This window comes from Myotis brandtii, unplaced genomic scaffold, assembly GCF_000412655.1.
Source record: "Myotis brandtii unplaced genomic scaffold, ASM41265v1 scaffold57, whole genome shotgun sequence".
In the NCBI taxonomy this organism is placed as follows: domain Eukaryota; kingdom Metazoa; phylum Chordata; class Mammalia; order Chiroptera; family Vespertilionidae; genus Myotis; species Myotis brandtii.
In genome coordinates this window covers 1,499,765-1,508,153 of record NW_005370133.1, presented here as the reverse complement: position 1 = coordinate 1,508,153, position 8,389 = coordinate 1,499,765, and positions in this window count along the sequence as shown.

Sequence of the window (8,389 nt, the reverse complement as noted above, 5' to 3'; positions counted from 1 at the left end):
TCATGATGTTTCTAACTCTCTATCCCTCTCCCTTCCTCTCTGTAAAAAATCAATAAAATATATTTTTAAAAAAATTAAAATGGGGAGTCTGAAAAGAAGAAAGAAAATAGATACCATCTATGATCTCTCTTCACTCAGAGAATCCTTATTGATATTGTGGGGTCTGTGCTTCCAGCTAGACTAGAGCTGAAAGATGAAGACATGCTGATTGGGGGAGATGGAGGCACCCCTCCTCCTCCCATTGCATGTATGTATATATGTGATGTCATGTGATGTGATGGGATGTGATATATGATATGATATGAAATATATATGATGCAATCATAAACATGGAGCAACTGCCTAGAAAAATCTCCACCAGTGTTCATGTTTGGGGTACAGGCTCACCTGGCAAACTTAGAAGGGACGGACAGAGGATGATGGTAGTCCCTGAAAGACTGCGTAGCTGGGGAAGAGGGGTTTGGCAGTAGGAGTGCATTCCACACCAGGACGGGAGAGTGGGAGGGATCAGTCATTCCAGACACCTCCCAGGGGCGGGCACTTGAACTCTTCCTGCCCCAGCACCTCTGGGAGAAAAGGAGAGAGTTGCCCCGCTGAGCTCGGCCACACCTGGGGCCCAACCAGCCTCCTGTGGGGACCTCCGGCTGTGCAACTAGATGGGGCCCTTCCCCTGGTCACGTTGCCTGGGACACACTCGAGCACCCTAAGGCTGAGCTTGTCAGGGCAGGAACATGGGCTGCAGCCCAGCCTGTCTCTGGCTCAGCATTAATGCAGGTGCCTCAGCTCAGCAGAGGCCACAGGTGTCCGCCACAGCAAATGACTCCGAAGATGGAGCTCGCTTTCCAAGAGCAGTGAGTCATATTTGGGAAAGGTGGACTTGCAGGGAAGGGGGTCCCCACGCTGGCAGGGTGGCTATGGGTTGGCATAAACCATGAACTAATTTTTAAAATATATTTTTATTGATTTCAGAGAGGAAGAGAGAGGGAGAAAGATAGAGACATCAATGACAAGAGAGAATTATTGTTGGCTGCCTCCTGCACGCCCCCTCCTGGGGATCCAGCCCGCAACCCGGGCATGTGCCCTGACCTCCTGGTTCATAGGTCCACACTCAACCACTGGGCCGTGCCGGCCAGGCTCATGGACTAATTTTAATGTGACACTACTTGTAATCAAACAGTGACCACTAGACATGTTCAGGTTATCAAAAAATAAGTGACCATATACTATCTTGTAACCTGATTTTTTTTTCTCAACGATTATCCTAAATATCTTTCCATAGGTTTGGTTTTGTTTGGTTTGGTTTTGTTTTCGCTCTGAACAACAGAAATTTATTTTCTCAAAGTTCCAGAGGCCAGAAGTCTGAAACCCTGGTGTTGGCAGGGCCCTGCTCTCTCTGAAGGCTCTAAGGGAGAGGCTATTCGGTGCTGTTCTCTTAGCTTCTGGTGTTGCTGATAATCCCTGGCAATCCTTGGCTTATTGTTTCAGTCCATTCCCCGCCTGAGTATTCACATGGTGTTCTCCTTCCTTTCCATAATTTTCATTGCTACATAGTATCTCTGCTTATGGATCTACTCAAATTCATTTAACCAATCTTTCTTTTTGCTTTTATAGCTTTATTGAGATTACATACAATAAAATGCCTATATTTAAAATATATAATTTGCTGAGTTTTGACATTTATTTTAGATATAGATATAACCATAAAAACATCACCACAATCAAAGTAATGAACAGATTCTTCACCCCCAAAGTTTCCTTATGGCCCTTTGTAATCTCTCCCCTCTGTCCCACACGCGCCTTCTCCACATCCCTAGGCAAACAATAGGCTGCCTCTGTCACTCTAGATTACTTGGTATTTTCTAGAATTCTGTATAAGTGAAATTTCTTTTCAATTTTGGAATCAGCTTGTCAATTTCTAAAACTAAAAATAAAGTTTGTCTATTTCAATCAGAATATTGCTAGTATATAGGAATACAATTGCTTTTTGTATATTAAGTATATATCTTGAAACTTACTAAACTCATAGTTCTAGTAGCATTTTGTAAATTCCTTAGAATTTTCTTCATTGATGATCATATTTGCAAATTAAGACCGTTTTGCTACTTTTTTTAAGTTTTTATTGATTTTTAGAGAGAGTGGAAGGGAGAGGATAAGAGAGAGAGAAACATTGATGAGAGAGAAACAGCGAACGGCTGGCTGCCTCCTGCATGCCCCCTACTGAGGATCGAGCCCACAACAGGGCATAAGCCCTGACTGGAAATCAAACCAGTGACCTCTTGGTGCATGGGTCGATGCTCAACCACTGAGCCACACCAGCTGGGCAAGACAGTTTTACTTTTCATTTCCAATCTATAGGCCTTTTATTTTTTTGCCTTGCCTGACTGTCCTAACTACAAACTCCAGCACAACATTAAATAGTAGTAGTAAGATCCCAACATTCTTTCTTTGCTCTTGATCTTAGGGAGAGGGCATTAATTATTACTTTATTCCAATGCTAGCATAATTAGTGATAACATAACTATACACAGAAATGACTGAGAACCACATAAATATATAGCACTAAACCCACACTAAATGCATTTCCAACACAATTTTCCTTTTGGTCACCTCACAAAAACCCACAGCCATTCCAACACCACCCAGCACAAGTGGAAGATTTATGAAGAAGTCAAAGTGGAAAGAGACAGCAATCTCAACTGATTGTGGTTAAAGTAGCTTACTTTTCCAAATTCTACACGATCACATGATCATGTAACCACACTGCATTATAAGGACTGGTTGAAGGGTCGGCCCTTCTGCACTAGACTATGAAGTGTGAGGACTTACTCCTCTTGAGCCTAGCACCTGACATCACATCCAGCCAAAGTAGATGCTCAATGAATTTTGTCGAATGGTTTGTGTGAGCATGCGAAAAAAAAAACCCTAGACCAGCGGTTCTCAACCTGTGGGTCGCGACCCTTTGGGGTCGAACGACCCTTTCACAGGGGTCGCCTAAGACCATTGGAAAACACATATATAATTACATATTGTTTTTGTGATTAATCACTATGCTTTAATTATGTTCAATTTGTAACAATGAAATTGGGGGTCACCACAACATGAGGAACTGTATTAAAGGGTCTCAGCATTAGGAAGGTTGAGAACCACTGCCCTAGACTAACATTAAAGAGCCCGTTTTTGAATCCAGCGCTGCCACTGATAAGCTCGCAGACCTTGAGCATGTCACTTAATTTCTTTGATATTCAGTTTCTTCATTTGTTTGTATCAGCCTTTTCTAAAACATAATTTTAGTTTAAAGACTTTTTTAAATATAGTTTTATGATTTCAGAGAGGAAAGGAGAGGGAGAGAGAGATAAAACATCAATGATGAGAGAGAATTATTGATTGGCTACCTCCTGCATGCCCTCTACCGGGGATCAAGCCCACAACCCAAACATGTGCCCTGACCAGGAATCGAACCCAGGACCTTTCAGTCCGCAGGCCTACGCTCTATCTACTGAGAAAAACCAGCCAGGGCTTTAATGACTTTTTACCAAAGAAATATATGCATATGGTTTCAAAATTAAGCAGTTTTAATTTGGAAAGATTTATGCTAAAAAGCCACTGTACTCTATCCCTCTTCTCTTAACTGCCAGTCCAGCTCCCAAGAAGCAACACTTCTTAACTCTTTTAGCTACTTCTTCTGGTTGGTTTCTACATCTTTACAAATAATGAGCTTATACGGCAATTTCTTGCTTTATCAGTTTTAAACATGACCTATAGCCATTCTTCCATGATAGGTGATAACATATACCACCATCATCAGTCTTCTCTCCCCACACCCCAACAGGGTCCTACCAATGTTTTTAACTCCTCCATGATTACTTTTGTAACATTAAGCAATACACATACACTTTTTTCCATTGTTCCATACTCCATAGACAGCAGTGCCTGACTCTGCACTTCGTAAAACAAGGATATGAGGGCCTTTACTGCCCCCTTTAGCTTCTACCTCTCAGCTTCCCTATCTGAATTTTTAAACTGTCAAGGTTGTTGACATTAAATTGTGTTCTGTAACCATAGTTAAATCTTCAAAGCTTTGACTATAGATTGATTTCAATGTACAGTCTTTACATTATTATCAACTAGGGCCATGGTTGGCAAACTGTGGCTCGCGAGCCACATGCGGCTCTTTGGCCCCTTGAGTGTGGCTCTTCCTAAGCCTTAGGAGTACCCTAGTTAAGTTAATAACAATGTACCTACCTATATAGTTTAAGTTTAAAAAATTTGGCTCTCAAAAGAAATGTCAATCGTTGTACTGTTGATATTTGGCTCTGTTGACTAATGAGTTTGCCGACCACTGGACTAGGGGAATGTTAGTTACATCAGAGCCAACTGGGTTCTGTCACATTTCCTTTCTTATAGAGCTGTTTGTTTTTCCTGGAGTTTCTAAGTATTTTTGTTTTTTCTTGTACTGCTTTCCTTCATTTATCCTCATCCATTAGATCTGGGCCGTTGCAACGCTCTGTGCTTTTACACACTGTGGCTATCTCTGTCACCACTCTATTATATCAGGTGGTCTATCGGATCCACTTTTTTTCTGCACAGAGCCCCCCATCCTCCTGTTCTAAGTTGACCGGTTGCTCTATAGGTTTACTAGTATGATCATTAGTGCGGTTCACAGAGATTCTGGTTCTCTGTCTAGATGTACGGTAGAATCCCATGTTCCTGCCTCCTTCATCGTTAGGTTGGCCATGTGACTGCTTCTACCAAGGTACATGGTTTCTTCTAGTTGGGAGCTTTAAGTCAGTGCATGATTTATCTCTTCTCTTTAGGCTGAGGGGCAACCTTCACTATGGCAGCTGGAATGAGAACATGGAGCCGAGTCCCTAGCTGGCTCAGAATGGGCACATTGATGTGAGCAAGAAATAAGCCCTTGTTGTGTTAGGCCACTGGACTCTGGGGGTGTTTGTTTCCTCGACATAACCTAGCCTCTCCAAACCCCTCTAACTGCATTATGGTCTCTCACAGTAAAGGTCATGGCACCTAGTAAATTGGACAAAATAACTGAGGGAAGGGGAACTAGAGATATGGCTCTCCCACTGTAGCAGGTCCAGTTAGAGGGACAAGCCATGCTAGGAGTCTCCCAACTGACATGGAAATTGGTACTGGAAATACACTGTTGCCATAACAAAACCTAAAATATGTGGCATTGACTTGAGTTCATGCAGGGAGGAGCAAAGAAATTGTTATTGGAGGTAATGGTGAAACATTTGGTACAACTATGTCCTGCAGTGCATGGGAAGACAGGTCACAGACCTAATAAACTTTAAGCTCAATGAGAGAGGATGGAAATAGAACACTGGAAGTGTGCATTGGTTGTTGTTGGCTGTATTTAGCAAGGCACTCGGTGGACAGAGCATCGGCCTGTGAACTGAAGGGGTCTCAGGTTTAATTCCAGTCAAGGGCACATGCCCGGGTTGTGGGCTCCATGCCCGGTGGGGGGCTTGCAGGGGGCAGCCAATCAATGATTCTCTCTCTTATCATTGATGTGTCTATCTCTCTTCCTTCCTCTCTAAAATCAATAAAAATATGTTTATAAAAAAAAAGAAAAGAAAAGAATTGACCAGTTTGCAAGTTAAAATGAAATAGAAAAACAGTCAAGACATTCAAGGACTTGCAGGATCACTTCTCAATCCCAACGTATAAAAGATGAAACTGAGAATTTTGAGTGAAAACAGAGGTATTGCCATCAACACACAGCATTTACATTTAAAACCTCTAACTGCATTATGGTCTCACCCAGTAAATTGGACAAAATAACTGAGGGAAAGGGAACTAGAGATATGGCTCTCCCACTATAGCAGTCCAGTTAGAGCAGGGGTGGGCAAACTTTTTGACTCGAGGGCCACAATGGGTTCTTAAACTGGACCGGAGGGCCGGAACAAAAGCATGGATGGAGTGTTTGTGTGAACTAATATAAATTCAAAGTAAACATCATTACATAAAAGGGTACGGTCTTTTTTTTTTTTTTTTAAAAGGGGGGCGGGCCCCGCCCGGCGGGCCGTAGTTTGCCCACGGCTGAGTTAGAGGGACAAGCCATGAGGGATTTCATTTAGAGAATCGGTGTTGCGGTGTTGGAAGTCTGGAAGAACAAAAAGAGGATGCTGATATAACCCGGATACTAATGACTACAGGAAGCAGCTACTGCTCCCAGGGCTGAGGCAATCAGCTACTAGTAACTGCCAAAAGCAGCTACTCTGTTCAGAACTGAGGAATAAAAAGAAAGCGGTGTGGACACCAGACCTAAGTGTTTGGAGGGAGGGCCCACTTGGCTGCTACTCAGACCTCTGAGGGGGTACCACATGGCTGATGTGTGGACACTTAAGGGGGATACCAAGTAGCTAGTAATGGGGACTGGTCTTCACACCACTGAAACTTCACACCACTTCACACCACAAACTTCCGAGTGGCTGGGGAAATGCCAAAAGAACACTGCCTGACCTTCAGATTGACTTATGACCAGAAAGGGGATCTGTGGATGGGAAAAAAGGAATACTATGGAAAGTAACCTCGGAGGATGATCTGATCATAGATTCCTAACTGGGCCGGTCATGGTGGGTAGTCTCGTCCCAGGCATACAACTTCTTAGGAAAAGGCTTATCCTTGCCTTAAGTAAGCCCTGTCCTTAGTTTCTGTGTATTTAGATTAACACACCTTTGAAATAAGCTGTAACCACACTCAAGCACATAATCTTGTGAACTACCCTATCATCCAATCCCCACCTTGCTTTTCCTACCTCCATGTAATCTTCCTCAGTTCCCTCCTTAATTTCAAATGAAAAAAAGAAAGAAAGAAAAAGAAAATGCCAAAAGAGGCTGGAGGCTGAAGCCATCGCTGGCCTTTGCTCCTGGGGGAGGCTGGTAGGTGCTGGAGTTAGGAAGGAAGTCCTGCTTCCCCTTCAGCCACCTTCTCATCTCCTGCCAATTCCTCCCATTGGAAGAACCTAGCAGGAAGCCAACAGGCAAGGACATCTGGGGAACGGTGGTTTGCTGAGTTCCATCAACACAGACCAACATATTTAAGGGTGAGCTTGGAGCTGAGAGACCATAGGAAAACAACAGACACCCAACAACGCATGCTGGCCCAAGATACATGTAAATCAAGGAGATATGTAAGGTATATAAAGTCTGACCACTATGTTGTACGCCTGAAACTATATGTCAACTATAATTAAAACATAAATTTTATTTTTTTTTCTTTTTAAAAACTCTTCTGTTTTTCTTTTATTAACTTATTGATTTTAGAGAGAGGGGGGAGAGAGAGAGAGAGAAAGAGACATCGATGTGTTGTTCCACTTATTATGCATTCATTGGTTCATGCTTGTATGTGCCCTGATGGGGAATTGAACTTGAAACCTTGGTGCATCAGGATGACACTCCAACCAAACTAGCTACCCAACCAGGGAAAAACATAAACTTTAAATAGTTCCAGATAAGAAGTCAACTAAGTTTTTAAAAGAGTTGTAGTCTCAAAAAAACTACCAACTTGAGCTAAAAGACTGTAACTGTTCAAGTAATAAAATGTCCCTTGGGTCCCTAGCCATCTATAAAAAAACTAGAGGCCCGGTGCACAAAAATTTGTGCACTCGGGGGGCGGGGGGGGGGGGGTCCCCCAGCCCGGCCTGTGCCCTCTCGCAGTCTGGGACCCCTCGGCAGATAACGACCTGCTGGCTTAGGCCTGCTCCCGGGTGGCAGAGGGCAGGCCCAATCCCTAAGTGCAGCCCCTGGTCAGGCTCAGAGCAGGGCCGATTGGGGAGTTGGGGCGCCGCCCCGTCATGCACAGAGCAGGGCGGATCGGGAGGTTGCAATGCCGCCCTCACTCACGCTCAGGGTAGGGCCGATTGGGGGGTTGGGGCACCGCCCCCTGTCACACTCAAGGCAGGGTCGATGGGGAGGTTGCAGCGCCACCCCCTGTCACGCACAGAGCAGGGCCAATCAGGGGGTTGGGGCGCTGCCCCCTGTCACTCACAGAGCAGGGCCAATCAGGGGGTTGGGGCGCTGCCCCCTGTCACTCACAGAGCAGGGCCAATCAGGGGGTTGGGGCGCTGCCCCCTGTCACTCACAGAGCAGGGCCAATCAGGGGGTTGGGGCGCTGCCCCCTGTCACTCACAGAGCAGGGCCAATCAGGGGGTTGGGGCGCTGCCCCCTGTCACTCACAGAGCAGGGCCAATCAGGGGGTTGGGGCGCTGCCCCCTGTCACTCACAGAGCAGGGCCCAACAGGGGGGTTGGGGCGCCACCACTGTCACACTCGGGGCAGGGCTGATGGAGAGGTTATGGCTCTACCCTGTCACACACAGAGCAGGGCCCATCAGGGGGTTGGGGAGCTCCCCCCTGTCAAACACAGAGC